The sequence below is a fragment of the Chiloscyllium plagiosum genome, unplaced genomic scaffold, assembly GCF_037043375.1.
Source record: "Chiloscyllium plagiosum isolate Xiang-an unplaced genomic scaffold, Cpla_swu_hap1 HiC_scaffold_18, whole genome shotgun sequence".
In the NCBI taxonomy this organism is placed as follows: domain Eukaryota; kingdom Metazoa; phylum Chordata; class Chondrichthyes; order Orectolobiformes; family Hemiscylliidae; genus Chiloscyllium; species Chiloscyllium plagiosum.
The window spans coordinates 67,247,752-67,264,102 of record NW_028270156.1 but is presented as its reverse complement, the minus strand read 5'-3'; the positions used below and the strand labels follow the sequence as shown (position 1 = coordinate 67,264,102).

General features: G+C 57.5%; 1 pseudogene; it reads left to right on the top strand.

Annotated features, from left to right (window-relative positions):
• The first annotated feature begins 924 nt into the window (after positions 1 to 924).
• Positions 925 to 14,310, top strand: LOC148146998 (uncharacterized; annotated as a pseudogene).
• Positions 14,311 to 16,351: the final 2,041 nt, after the last annotated feature.

Here is a 16,351-nt window from a genome sequence, read left to right as displayed (position 1 = left end):
CACTGCGGCACTCCCTCAGTACAGACCCTCTGACAGTGCGGCACACCCTCAGTACTGACCCTCTGACAGCATGGCACTCCCTCAGTACAGACCCTCTGACAGTGCGGCACACCCTCAGTACTGACCCTCTGACAGCATGGCACTCCCTCAGTACTGATCATCTCACAGTGCGGCACTCCCTCAGTACAGACCCTCTGACAGTGCGGCACACCCTCAGTACTGACCCCCTGACAGCATGGCACTCCCTCAGTACTGACCATCTGACAGTGCGGCACTCCCTCAGTACTGACCCTCTGACACTGCGGCACTCCCTCAGTACAGACCCTCTGAGAGTGCGGCACACCCTCAGTACTGACCCTCTGACAGTGCACAACTCCCTCAGTACTGACCCTCTGACAGCATGGCACTCCCTCAGTACTGACCCTCCGACAGTGTGGCACTCCCTCAGTACTGACCCTCTGACAGTGTGGCACTCCCACAGTGCTGACCCTCTGACAGTGCGGCACTCCCTCAGTACTGACCCTCTGACAATGCGGCACTCCCACAGTGCTGACCCTCTGACAGTGTGGCACTCACACAATGCTGACCCTCTGACAGTGCAGCACTCCCTCAATACTGATCCTCTGACAGCGCGGCATTCCCTCAGTACTGACTCTCTGACAAGGCGGCATTCCCTCAGTACTGACCCTCTGACAGTGTGGCACTCACTCAGTACTGACCCTCTGACAGTGTGGCACTCCCTCAGTACGGATCCTCTGACAGTGCGGCACTCCCTCAGTACTGACCCTCTGACAGTGCGGCACTCCCTCAGTGCTGACCTTCTGAAATTGTGGCACTCCCTCAGGAATGACCCTCTGACAGTGCAGCATTCCCTCAGTACTGACTCTGACAGTGCGGCACTCCCTCAATGCTGACCCTCTGATGATGCGGCACACCCCCAGTACTGACCCTCCGACAGTTCGGCACACTCCAGTACTGACTCTCTGATACTGCCTTACAACATCAGTGTTGACTCTCTGACAGTGCGGCACTCCCTCAGGACTGACCCTCTGACAGTGCGGCACTCCCTCAGTACTGACCCTCTGACAGTGCAGCACTCCCTCAGTACTGACCCTCTGACAGTGCAGCACTCCCTCAGTACTGACCCTCTGACAGTGCGGCACTCCCTCAGTACTGACCCTCTGACAGTGCAGCACTCCCTCAGTACTGACCCTCTGACAGTGCGGCACTCCCTCAGTACTGAACCTCCGATAGTGCGGGACTCCCTCAGTACTGACCCTATGACAGTGTGGCTCTCCCTCAGCACTGACCCTCTGACAGTGCAGCACTCGCTCAGTACTGACCCTCTGACAGTGCGGCACTCCCTCAGTACTGACCCTCTGACAGCGTGGCACACCCTCAGTACTGACCATCTGACAGTGCGGCACACCCTCAGTACTGACCCTCTGACAGTGCGGCACTCCCTCAGTACTGACCCTCTGACAGTGCAGTACTCCCTCAGTACTGACCCTCTGACAGTGCAGTACTCCCTCAGTACTGACCTTCTGACATTGCGGCACTCCCTCAGTACAGACCATCTGACAGTGCAGCACCTCCTCAGTACTGAACCTTTGACACTGCGGCGCTCCCTCAGTTCTGACCTTCTGACATTGCGGCACTCCCCCAGTACTGACTCTCTGACAGTGTGGCACTCCCTCAGTACTGACCCTCTGACAGTGCGGGAATCCCTCAGTACTGACCCTCTGACAGTGCGGGACTCCCTCAGCACTGACACTCACACGGTTCAGCACTCCCTCAGTCCTGACCCTCTGACAGTGCGGCACTCCCTCAGTCCTGACCCTCTAACATTGCGGCACGCCCTCAGTACTGGCCCCCTGACAGTACGGCGCTCCCTCAGTAATGACCCTCTGCCAGTGCAGCACTCCCTCAGTATTGACAGTGTGACAGTGCGGCACACCCCAGTACTGACTGTCTGAGAGTGCGTTACACTCTCAGTACTGACCCTCTGACAGTGCAGCACTGACTCAGTACTGACCCTCTGACAGTGCGGCATTCCCTCAGTGCTGACCCTCTGACAGTGCAGCATTCCCTTCAGTACTGACTCTGACAGTGCGGCACTCCCTCAGTGCTGACCCTCTGATGGTGCGGCACACCTCCAGTACTGACCCTCCGACAGTTCGGCACTCCCTCAGTAGTGACCCTGTGACAGAGCGGGACACCCCAGTACTGACCCTCTGATACTGCCTTACACCATCAGTGTTGAATCTCTGACAGTGCGGCACTCCCTCAGTACTGACCCTCTGACAGTGCGGCACTCCCTCAGTACTGACCATCTGACAGTGCGGCACACCCTCAGTACTGACCCTCTGATACTGCCTTACACCAGCAGTGTTGACTCTCTGACAGTGCGGCACTCCCTCAGTACTAACCCTCTGACAGTACGGCACTCCCTCAGGACTGACCCTCTGATAGTGCGTTACAACATCAGTGTTGAGTCTCTGACAGTGCGGCACTCCCTCAGTGCTGGCCCTCTGGCAGTGAGGCACTCCCTCAGTCCTGACCGTCTGACAGTGCGGCACACCCAGTACTGACCCTCTGATAGTGCGTTACACCATCAGTGTTGACTCTCTGACAGTGCGGGACTCCCTCAGTGCTGACCCTCTGACATTGCGGCACTCGCTCAGTGCTGGCACTCTGACAGTGCAGGACTCCCTCAGCACTGACACTCACACGGTTCGGCACTCCCTCAGTCCTGACCCTCTAATATTGCGGACCGCCCTCAGTTCTGGCCCCCTGACAGTACGGCGCTCCCTCAGTGCTGACCCTCTGACAGTGCAGCACTCCCTCAATGCTGACCCTCTGCCAGTGCAGCACTCCCTCAGTATTGACAGTGTGACAGTGCGGCACACCCAGTACTGACTGTCTGACAGTGCGTTCCACTCTCAGTGTTGACCCTCTGACAGTGTGGCACTGCCTCAGTGCTGACCCTCTGACAGTGCAGCACTCCCTCAGTACTAACCCTCTGACAGTGCGTTACACTCTCAGTACTGACCATCAGACAGTGCAGCACTCCCTCAGAACTGACCCTCTGACACTGCGGAACTCCCACAGTACTGACTCTCTGACAGCATGGTACTCCCGCAGTACTGACCCTCTGACAGTGTGGCACTCCCTCAGTGCTGACCCTCTGACAGTGCATCACTCCCTCAGTACTGAACCTCTGACAGTGCGGCACACCCTCAGTACTGACCCTCTGACAGCATGGCACACCCTCAGTACTGACCCTCTGACAATGCGGCAATCCCTCAGTGCTGACCTTTTGCCAGTGCAGCACTCCCTCAGTAATGACCGTGCGACAGTGTGGCACACCTCAGTGCTGACCCTCTGACAGTGCGGCACGCCCTCAGTACTGACCCTCTGACACTGCAGTGCTCCCTCAGTACTGACCCACTGACACAGCGGCACTCCCTCAGTACTGACCCTCTGACATTGTGGCACTCCCTCAGTGCTGACCCTCTGACACTGCAGTGCTCCCTCAGTACTGACTCACTGACACAGCGGCACTCCCTCAGTACTGACCCTCTGACAGTGCAACACTCCCTCAGTACTGACCCTCTGACGGTGTGGCACTCCCTCAGTGCTGACCCTCTGACAGTGCAGCACTCCCTCAGTACTGACCCTCTGACAGTGTGGCACTCCCTCAGTGCTGACCCTCTGACAGTGCAGCACTCCCTCAGTACTAACCCTCTGACAGTGTGGCACTCCCTCAGTGCTGACCCTCTGACAGTGCAGCACTCCCTCAGTACTAACCCTCTGACAGTGTGGCACTCCCTCAGTGCTGACCCTCTGACAGTGCAGCACTCCCTCAGTACTAACCCTCTGACAGTGTGGCACTCCCTCAGCACTGACACTCACACGGTTCGGCACTCCCTCAGTCCTGACCCTCTAACATTGCGGCACGCCATCAGTACTGGCCCCCTGACAGTACGGCGCACCCTCAGTAATGACCCTCTGCCAGTGCAGTACTCCCTCAGTATTGACATTGTGACAGTGCGGCACACTCCCGTACTGACCTTCTGACATTGCGGCACTCCCTCAGTACTGACCCTCCGATAATGCGGGACTCCCTCAGTACTGACCCTATGATAGTGTAGCTCTCCCTCAGCACTGACAATCTGACAATGCACCGCTCCCTCAGTACTGACCTTCTGACACTGCAGTGCTCCCTCAGTACTGACCCACTGACACAGCGGCACTCCCTCAGTACTGACCCTCTGACAGTGCAACACTCCCTCAGTACTGACCCTCTGACAGCATGGCACTCCCTCAGTACTGACCCTCTGACAGTGTGGCACTCCCTCAGTATTGACCCTCTGACAGTGTGGCACTCCCTCAGTAAGGACCCTCTGACAGTGTGGCACTCCCTCAGTACTGACCCACTGACAGCATGGAACTCCCTCAGTACTGACCCTCCGACAGTGTGGCACTCCCACAGTCCTGACCCTCTGACAGTGTGGCACTCCCACAATGCTGACCCTCTGACAGTGCAGCACTCCCTCAATACTGACCCTCTGACAGTGCGGCACTCCCTCAGTACTGACACTCTGACAATCCGGCACTCCCACAGTGCTGACCCTCTGACAGTGTGGCACTCCCACAGTGCTGACCCTCTGACAGTGTGGCACTCCCACAATGCTGACCCTCTGACAGTGCAACACTCCCTCAGTACTGACCCTCTGACAGCATGGCACTCCCTCAGTACTGACCCTCTGACAGTGTGGCACTCCCTCAGTGCTGACCCTCTGACACTGCAGTGCTCCCTCAGTACTGACCCACTGACACAGGGGCACTCCCTCAGTACTGACCCGCTGACAGTGCAGCACTCCCTCAGTACTAACCCTCTGGCAGTGTGGCACGCCCTCAGCACTGACCCTCTGACAGTGCAGCACTCCCTCAGTACAGACCCTCTGACAGTGCAGCACTCCCTCAGTACAGACCCTCTGACAGTGCGGCACACCCTCAGTTCTGACCCTCTGACAGTGCGGCACACCCTCAGTTACTGACCCTCTGACAATGCGGCACACCCTCAGTACTGACCCTCTGACAGTGTGGCACACCCTCAGGAATGACACTCTGACAGTGCAGCACTCCCTCAGTACTGACTCTGACAGTGTGGCACATCCTCAGTACTGTCCTTCTGACAGTGTGGCACTCCCTCAGTACTGACCCTCTGACAGTGCGGCACACCCTCAGTAGTGACCCTGTGACAGAGCAGCACACCCCAGTACTGACCCTCTGATAGTGCCTTACACCATCAGTGTTGACTCTCTGACAGTGCGGCACTCCCTCAATACTGACCCTCCGACAGTGCGGCACACCCTCAGTAGTGACCCTGTGACAGAGCGGCACACCCCAGCACTGACCCTCTGTTACTGCCTTACACCATCAGTGTTGACTCTCTGACAGTGAGGCACTCCCTCAGTACTGACCCTCTGACAGTGCGTTACAAAATCAGTGTGGACTCTCTGACAGTGCGGCACTCCCTCAGTACTGACCCTCTGACAGTGCGGCACTCCCTCAGTACTGACCCTCTGACAGTGCGGCACACCCCAGTACTGACCCTCTGATAGTGCGTTACACCATCAGTGTTGACTCTCTGACAGTGCGGCACTCCCTCAGTACTGACCCTCTGACATTGCGGCACACCCCAGTACTGACCCTCTGACAGTGCGGCACACCCCAGTACTGACCCTCTGATAGTGCGTTACACCATCAGTGTTGACTCTCTGACAGTGCGGCACTCCCTCAGTGCTGGCCCTCTGGCAGTGAGGCACTCCCTCAGTACTGACCCTCTGACAGTGCGTTACAAAATCAGTGTTGACTCTCAGACAGTGCGGCACTCCCTCAGTACTAACCCTCTGACAGTGCGGCATTACCTCAGTACTGACCCTCTGACATTGAGGCACTCCCTCAGTACTGACCCCCTGACAGTGCGGCACTCCCTCAGTGCTGGCACTCTGACAGTGCGGGACTCCCTCAGCACTGACACTCACACGGTTCGGCACTCCCTCAGTCCTGACCCTCGAACATTGCGGCACGCCCTCAGTACTGGCCCCCTGACAGTACGGCGCACCCTCAGTAATGACCCTCTGCCAGTGCAGCACTCCCGCAGTATTGACAGTGTGACAGTGCGGCACACTCCAGTACTGACCTTCTGACATTGCGGCACTCCCTCAGTACTGACCCTCCGATAGTGCGGGACTCCCTCAGTACTGACCCTATGATAGTGTGGCTCTCCCTCAGCACTGACAATCTGACAATGCACCGCTCCCTCAGTACTGACCATCTGACACTGCAGTGCTCCCTCAGTACTGACCCACTGACACAGCGGCACTCCCTCAGTACAGACCCTCTGACAGTGCAACACTCCCTCAGTACTGACCCTCTGACAGCATGGCACTCCCTCAGTACTGACCCTCTGACAGTGTGGCACTCCCTCAGTATTGACCCTTTGACAGTGTGGCACTCCCTCAGTAAGGACCCTCTGACAGTGTGGCACTCCCTCAGTAAGGACCCTCTGACAGTGCGGCACTCCCTCAATACTGACCCTCTGACAGTGCGGCACTCCCACAGTGCTGACCCTCTGACAGTGCAGCACTCCCTCAGTACTGTCCCTCCGATAGCATGGAACTCCCTCAGTACTGACCCTCCGACAGTGTGGCACTCCCTCAGTACTGACCCTTTGACAGCATGGCACTCCCACAGTGCTGACCCTCTGACAGTGTGGCACTCCCACAATGCTGACCCTCTGACAGTGCAGCACTCCCTCAATACTGACCCTCTGACAGTGCGGCACTCCCTCAGTACTGACCCTCTGACAATGCGGCACTTCCACAGTGCTGACCCTCTGACAGCGTGGCACACCCATAGTGCTGACCCTCTGACAGTGTGGCACTCCCACAATGCTGACCCTCTGACAGTGCATCACTCCCTCAATACTGACCCTCTATCAGTGCGGCATTACCTCAGTACTGACTCTCTGACAATGCGGCATTCCCTCAGTACTGACCCTCTGACAGTGTGGCACTCCCTCAGTACGGATCCACTGACAGTGCGGCAATCCCTCAGTGTTGACCCTCTGACAGTGCAGCATTCCCTCAGTACTTACTTTCTGACAGTGTGGCACTCCCTCAGTACCGACCCTCTGACAGTGCGGCACTCCCTCAGTACTGACCCTCTGACAGTGTGGCACTCCCTCAGTGCTGACCTTCTGACAGTGTGGCACACCTCAGTACTGACCCTCTGACAGTGCAGCATTCCCTCAGTACTGACTCTGACAGTGCGGCACACCCCCAGTACTGACCCTCCAACAGTGCGGCACACCCTCAGTACTGACCCTCTGACAGTGCAGCGTACCCTCAGTACTGACTCTGACAGTGTGGCACATCCTCAGTACTGTCCTTCTGACAGTGTGGCACTCCCTCAGTACTGACCCTCTGACAGTGCGGCACACCCCCAGTACTGACCCTCCGACAGTGCGGCACACCCTCAGTAGTGACCCTGTGACAGAGCAGCACACCCCAGTACTGACCCTCTGATAGTGCCTTACACCATCAGTGTTGACTCTCTGACAGTGCGGCACTCCCTCAATACTGACCCTCCGACAGTGCGGCACACCCTCAGTAGTGACCCTGTGACAGAGCGGCACACCCCAGCACTGACCCTCTGTTACTGCCTTACACCATCAGTGTTGACTCTCTGACAGTGAGGCACTCCCTCAGTACTGACCCTCTGACAGTGCGTTACAAAATCAGTGTGGACTCTCTGACAGTGCGGCACTCCCTCAGTACTGACCCTCTGACAGTGCGGCACTCCCTCAGTACTGACCCTCTGACATTGCGGCACACCCCAGTACTGACCCTCTGACAGTGCGGCACACCCCAGTACTGACCCTCTGATAGTGCGTTACACCATCAGTGTTGACTCTCTGACAGTGCGGCACTCCCTCAGTGCTGGCCCTCTGGCAGTGAGGCACTCCCTCAGTACTGACCCTCTGACATTGCGGCACACCCCAGTACTGACCCTCTGATAGTGCGTTACAAAATCAGTGTTGACTCTCAGACAGTGCGGCACTCCCTCAGTACTAACCCTCTGACAGTGCGGCATTACCTCAGTACTGACCCTCTGACATTGAGGCACTCCCTCAGTACTGACCCCCTGACAGTGCGGCACTCCCTCAGTGCTGGCACTCTGACAGTGCGGGACTCCCTCAGCACTGACACTCACACGGTTCGGCACTCCCTCAGTCCTGAGCCTCGAACATTGCGGCACGCCCTCAGTACTGGCCCCCTGACAGTACGGCGCACCCTCAGTAATGACCCTCTGCCAGTGCAGCACTCCCGCAGTATTGACAGTGTGACAGTGCGGCACACTCCAGTACTGACCTTCTGACATTGCGGCACTCCCTCAGTACTGACCCTCCGATAGTGCGGGACTCCCTCAGTACTGACCCTATGATAGTGTGGCTCTCCCTCAGCACTGACAATCTGACAATGCACCGCTCCCTCAGTACTGACCATCTGACACTGCAGTGCTCCCTCAGTACTGACCCACTGACACAGCGGCACTCCCTCAGTACAGACCCTCTGACAGTGCAACACTCCCTCAGTACTGACCCTCTGACAGCATGGCACTCCCTCAGTACTGACCCTCTGACAGTGTGGCACTCCCTCAGTATTGACCCTTTGACAGTGTGGCACTCCCTCAGTAAGGACCCTCTGACAGTGTGGCACTCCCTCAGTAAGGACCCTCTGACAGTGCGGCACTCCCTCAATACTGACCCTCTGACAGTGCGGCACTCCCACAGTGCTGACCCTCTGACAGTGCAGCACTCCCTCAGTACTGTCCCTCCGATAGCATGGAACTCCCTCAGTACTGACCCTCCGACAGTGTGGCACTCCCTCAGTACTGACCCTTTGACAGCATGGCACTCCCTCAGTACTGACCCTCTGACAGTGTGGCACTCCCACAGTGCTGACCCTCTGACAGTGTGGCACTCCCACAATGCTGACCCTCTGACAGTGCAGCACTCCCTCAATACTGACCCTCTGACAGTGCGGCACTCCCTCAGTACTGACCCTCTGACAATGCGGCACTTCCACAGTGCTGACCCTCTGACAGCGTGGCACACCCATAGTGCTGACCCTCTGACAGTGTGGCACTCCCACAATGCTGACCCTCTGACAGTGCATCACTCCCTCAATACTGACCCTCTATCAGTGCGGCATTACCTCAGTACTGACTCTCTGACAATGCGGCATTCCCTCAGTACTGACCCTCTGACAGTGTGGCACTCCCTCAGTACGGATCCACTGACAGTGCGGCAATCCCTCAGTGTTGACCCTCTGACAGTGCAGCATTCCCTCAGTACTTACTCTCTGACAGTGTGGCACTCCCTCAGTACCGACCCTCTGACAGTGCGGCACTCCCTCAGTACTGACCCTCTGACAGTGTGGCACTCCCTCAGTGCTGACCTTCTGACAGTGTGGCACACCTCAGTACTGACCCTCTGACAGTACAGCATTCCCTCAGTACTGACTCTGACAGTGCGGCACACCCCCAGTACTGACCCTCCAACAGTGCGGCACACCCTCAGTACTGACCCTCTGACAGTGCAGCGTACCCTCAGTACTGACTCTGACAGTGTGGCACACCCTCAGTACTGACCCTCTGACAGTGTGGCACTCCCTCAGTACTGTCCTTCTGACAGTGCGGCACTCCCTCAGTACTGACCCTCTGACAGTGCGGCACTCCCTCAGTACTGACCCTCTGACAGTGCGGCACTCCCTCAGTGCTGACCCTCTGATGGTGCGGCACACCCCCAGTACTGACCCTCTGACAGTGTGGCACTCCCTCAGTGCTGACCCTCTGATGGTGCGGCACACCCCCAGTACTGACCCTCCGACAGTGCGGCACACCCTCAGTAGTGACCCTGTGACAGAGCGACACACCCCAGCACTGACCCTCTGATACTGCCTTACACCATCAGTGTTGACTCTCTGACAGTGCGGCACTCCCTCAGTACTGACCCTCTGACAGTGCGGCACTCCCTCAGTGCTGGCACTCTGACAGTGTGGGACTCCCTCAGCACTGACCCTCTGACAGTGCAGCACTCCCTCAGTACTGACCCTCTGACAGTGAGGCACTCCCTCAGTACTGACCCTCTGACAGTGCGGCACTCCCTCAGTGCTGGCACTCTGACAGTGTGGGACTCCCTCAGCACTGACCCTCTGACAGTGCAGCACTCCCTCAGTACAGACCCTCTGACAGTGCGGCACTCCCTCAATACTGACCCTCTGACAGTGCAGCACTCCCTCAGTACAGACCCTCTGACAGTGCGGCACACCCTCAGTACAGACCCTCTGACAGTGCAGCACTCCCTCAGTACTGACCCTCTGACAGTGCGGCACACCCTCAGTTACTGACCCTCTGACAGTGCGGCACACCCTCAGTTACTGACCCTCTGACAGTGCGGCACTCCCTCAGTACTGACCCTCTTCCAGTCTGGCACTCCGTCAGTACAGACCATCTGACAGTGCAGCATTCCCTCAGTTACTGACCCTCTGACAGTGCGGCACTCCCTCAGTACTGACCCTCTGAGAGTGCAGCACTCTCTCAGTACTGACCATCTGACAGTGCAGCACACCCTCAGTACTGACCCTCTGACAGTGCGGCACTCCCTCAGTACTAACCCTCTGACAGTGCGGCAGTCCCTCAGTACTGACCATCTGACAGTGCGGCACTCCCTCAGTACTGACCCTCTGACAGTGCAGCACACCCTCAGTACTGACCCTCTGACAGTGCGACACTCCCTCAGTACTGACCATCTGACAGTGCAGCACACCCTCAGTACTGACCCTCTGACAGTGCAGCACACCCTCAGTACTGACCCTCTGACAGTGCGGCACTCCCTCAGTACTGACCCTCTGACAGTGCGGCACTCCCTCAGTGCTGGCCCTCTGACAGTGCGTTACACCATCAGTGTTGACTCTCTGACAGTGCGGCACTCCCTCAGTGCTGGCCCTCTGGCAGTGAGGCACTCCCTCAGTACTGACCCTCTGACAGTGCGTTACAAAATCAGTGTTGACTCTCAGACAGTGCGGCACTCCCTCAGTACTAACCCTCTGACAGTGCGGCATTCCCTCAGTACTGACCCTCTGACATTGAGGCACTCCCTCAGTACTGACCCCCTGACAGTGCGGCACTCCCTCAGTGCTGGCACTCTGACAGTGCGGGACTCCCTCAGCACTGACACTCACACGGTTCGGCACTCCCTCAGTCCTGACCCTCTAACATTGCGGCACGCCCTCAGTACTGGCCCCCTGACAGTACGGCGCACCCTCAGTAATGACCCTCTACCAGTGCAGCACTCCCGCAGTATTGACAGTGTGACAGTGCGGCATACTCCAGTACTGACCTTCTGACATTGCGGCACTCCCTCAGTACTGACCCTCCGATAGTGCGGGACTCCCTCAGTACTGACCCTATGATAGTGTGGCTCTCCCTCAGCACTGACAATCTGACAATGCACCGCTCCCTCAGTACTGACCATCTGACACTGCAGTGCTCCCTCAGTACTGACCCACTGACACAGCGGCACTCCCTCAGTACTGACCCTCTGACAGTGCAACACTCCCTCAGTACTGACCCTCTGACAGCATGGCACACCCTCAGTACTGACCCTCTGACAGTGTGGCACTCCCTCAGTATTGACCCTTTGACAGTGTGGCACTCCCTCAGTAAGGACCCTCTGACAGTGTGGCACTCCCTCAGTAAGGACCCTCTGACAGTGCGGCACTCCCTCAATACTGACCCTCTGACAGTGCGGCACTCCCACAGTGCTGACCCTCTGACAGTGCTGAACTCCCTCAGTACTGTCCCTCCGATAGCATGGAACTCCCTCAGTACTGACCCTCCGACAGTGTGGCACTCCCTCAGTACTGACCCTTTGACAGCATGGCACTCCCTCAGTACTGACCCTCTGACAGTGTGGCACTCCCACAGTGCTGACCCTCTGACAGTGTGGCACTCCCACAATGCTGACCCTCTGACAGTGCAGCACTCCCTCAATACTGACCCTCTGACAGTGCGGCACTCCCTCAGTACTGACCCTCTGACAATGCGGCACTTCCACAGTGCTGACCCTCTGACAGTGTGGCACTCCCACAGTGCTGACCCTCTGACAGTGTGGCACTCCCACAATGCTGACCCTCTGACAGTGCATCACTCCCTCAATACTGACCCTCTGACAGTGCGGCATTACCTCAGTACTGACTCTCTGACAATGCGGCATTCCCTCAGTACTGACCCTCTGACAGTGTGGCACTCCCTCAGTACGGATCCACTGACAGTGCGGCACTCCCTCAGTATTGACCCTCTGACAGTGCAGCATTCCCTCAGTACTTACTCTCTGACAGTGTGGCACTCCCTCAGTACCGACCCTCTGACAGTGCGGCACTCCCTCAGTACTGACCCTCTGACAGTGTGGCACTCCCTCAGTGCTGACCTTCTGACAGTGTGGCACACCTCAGTACTGACCCTCTGACAGTGCAGCATTCCCTCAGTACTGACTCTGACAGTGCGGCACACCCCCAGTACTGACCCTCCAACAGTGCAGCGTACCCTCAGTACTGACTCTGACAGTGTGGCACACCCTCAGTACTGACCCTCTGACAGTGTGGCACTCCCTCAGTACTGTCCTTCTGACAGTGCGGCACTCCCTCAGTACTGACCCTCTGACAGTGCGGCACTCCCTCAGTACTGACCCTCTGACAGTGCGGCACTCCCTCAGTGCTGACCCTCTGATGGTGCGGCACACCCCCAGTACTGACCCTCTGACAGTGTGGCACTCCCTCAGTGCTGACCCTCTGATGGTGCGGCACACCCCCAGTACTGACCCTCCGACAGTGCGGCACACCCTCAGTAGTGACCCTGTGACAGAGCGACACACCCCAGCACTGACCCTCTGATACTGCCTTACACCATCAGTGTTGACTCTCTGACAGTGCGGCACTCCCTCAGTACTGACCCTCTGACAGTGTGGGACTCCCTCAGCACTGACCCTCTGACAGTGCAGCACTCCCTCAGTACTGACCCTCTGACAGTGAGGCACTCCCTCAGTACTGACCCTCTGACAGTGCGGCACTCCCTCAGTGCTGGCACTCTGACAGTGTGGGACTCCCTCAGCACTGACCCTCTGACAGTGCAGCACTCCCTCAGTGCAGACCCTCTGACAGTGCGGCACTGCCTCAATACTGACCCTCTGACAGTGCAGCACTCCCTCAGTACAGACCCTCTGACAGTGCGGCACACCCTCAGTACAGACCCTCTGACAGTGCAGCACTCCCTCAGTACTGACCCTCTGACAGTGCGGCACACCCTCAGTTACTGACCCTCTGACAGTGCGGCACACCCTCAGTTACTGACCCTCTGACAGTGCAGCCTTCCCTCAGTACTGACCCTCTTCCAGTGTGGCACTCCCTCAGTACAGACCATCTGACAGTGCAGCACTCCCTCAGTTACTGACCCTCTGACAGTGCGGCACTCCCTCAGTACTGACCCTCTGACAGTGCAGCACTCCCTCAGTACTGACCATCTGACAGTGCAGCACACCCTCAGTACTGACCCTCTGACAGTGCGGCACTCCCTCAGTACTAACCCTCTGACAGTGCGGAAGTCCCTCAGTACTGACCATCTGACAGTGCGGCACTCCCTCAGTACTGACCCTCTGACAGTGCAGCACACCCTCAGTACTGACCCTCTGACAGTGCGGCACTCCCTCAGTACTGACCATCTGACAGTGCAGCACACCCTCAGTACTGACCCTCTGACAGTGCAGCACACCCTCAGTACTGACCCTCTGACAGTGCGGCACTCCCTCAGTACTGACCCTCTGACAGTGCGGCACTCCCTCAGTGCTGACCCTCTGACAGTGCGTTACACCATCAGTGTTGACTCTCTGAGAGTGCGGCACTCCCTCAGTACTAACCCTCTGACAGTGCGGCACTCCCTCAGTACTGACCCTCTGACAATGCGTTACACCATCAGTGTTGACTCTCTGACAGTGCGGCACTCCCTCAGTACTAACCCTCTGACGATGCGGCACTCCCTCTGTACTGACCCTCTGACAGTGCAGCATTCCCTCAGTACTGACCCTCCGATAGTGCGGGACTCCCTCAGTACTGACCCTATGACAGTGTGGCTCTCCCTCAGCACTGACAATCTGACAGTGCAGCGCTCCCTCAGTACTGACCTTCTGACATTGCGGCACTCCCTCAGTACTGACCCTCTATCAGTGCGGCATTCCCTCAGTACTGACTCTCTGACAATGCGGCACTCCCTCAGTACTGACCCTCTGACAGTGCAACACTCCCTCAGTACTGACCCTCTGACAGCATGGCTCTCCCTCAGTACTGACCCTCTGACAGTGTGGCACTCCCTCAGTGCTGACCCTCTGACAGTGCGGCACTCCCTCAGTCCTGACCCACTGACACAGCGGCACTCCCTCAGTACTGACCCTCTGACAGTGCAACACTCCCTCAGTACTGACCCTCTGACAGTGCAGCACTCCCTCAGTACTAACCCTCTGGCAGTTTGGCACTCCCTCAGTACTGACCCTCTGACAGTGTGGCACTCCCACAGTACGAACCCTCTGACAGTGCGTTACACCATCAGTGTTGACTCTCTGACTGTGCGGCACTCCCTCAGTACTAACCCTCTGACGATGCGGCACTCCCTCTGTACTGACCCTCTGACAGTGCAGCATTCCCTCAGTACTGACCCTCTGACAGTGTGGCACTCCCTCAGTACTGACCCTCTGACAGTGCGGCACTCCCTCAGTACTGACCTTCTGACATTGCGGCACTCCCTCAGTACTGACCCTCTGACAGTGTGGCACTCCCTCAGTACTGACCCTCTGACAGTGCGGCACTCCCACAGTGCTGACCCTCTGACAGTGCAACACTCCCTCAGTACTGACCCTCTGACAGTGCAGCACTCCCTCAATACTGACCCTCTGACAGTGCGGCACTCCCTCAGTACTGACCCTCTGACAGTGTGGCACTCCCACAGTGCTGACCCTCTGACAGTGTGGCACTCCAAGAATGCTGACCCTCTGACAGTGCAGCACTCCCTCAATACTGACCCTCTGACAGTGCGGCACTCCCTCAGTACTGACCCTCTGACAATGCGGCACTCCCACAGTGCTGACCCTCTGACAGTGTGGCACTCCCACAGTGCTGACCCTCTGACAGTGCAGCACTCCCTCAATACTGACCCTCTGACAATGCGGCATTCCGTCAGTACTGACTCTCTGACAGTGTGGCACTCCCTCAGTACTGACCCTCTGACAGTGTGGCACTCCCTCAGTACGGATCCTCTGACAGTGTGGCACTCCCTCAGTACTGACTCTCTGACAGTGTGGCACTCCCTCAGTACTGACCCTCTGACAGTGCAGCATTCCCTCAGTACTGACTCTGACAGTGCGGCACACCGTCAGTACTGATCATCTGACAGAGCGGCACACCCTCAGTACTGACCCTCTGACAGTGCAGCACACCCTCAGTACTGACGCTCTTACAGTGTGGCACTCCCTCAGGAATGACACTCTGACAGTGCAGCACTCCCTCAGTACTGACCCTCTGACAGTGCAGCATTCCCTCAGTACTGACTCTGACAGTGTGGCACTCCCTCAGTACTGACCCTCTGACAGTGCGGCACTCCCTCAGTACTGACCCTCCAACAGTGCGGCACACCCTCAGTACTGACCCTCTGACAGTGCAGCATTCCCTCAGTACTGACCCTCTGACAGTGCAGCATTCCCTCAGTACTGACTCTGACAGTGTGGCACTCCCTCAGTACTGACCCTCTGACACTGTGGCACTCCCCCAGTACTGACCCTCCAACAGTGCGGCACACCCTCAGTACTGACCCTCTGACAGTGCAGCATTCCCTCAGTACTGACTCTGACAGTGTGGCACTCCCTCAGTACTGACCCTCTGACAGTGCGGCATTCCCTCAGTGCTGACCCTCTGACAGTGCAGCATTCCCTCAGTACTGACCTTCTGACAGTGCGGCACTCCCTCAGTACTGACCCTCTGACAGTGCAGCACTCCCTCAGTACTGACTCTCTGTCAGTGCAGCTGTCCCTCACTACTGACCCTCTGACAGTGCAGCACTCCGTAAGTGCTGACCCTCTTACAGCGCGTTACTCCCTCAGTGCTGATCCTCTGACAGAGCGGTACACCCTCAGTACTGACCCTCTGACAGTGCGGCAGTCCCTCAGTACTGACCA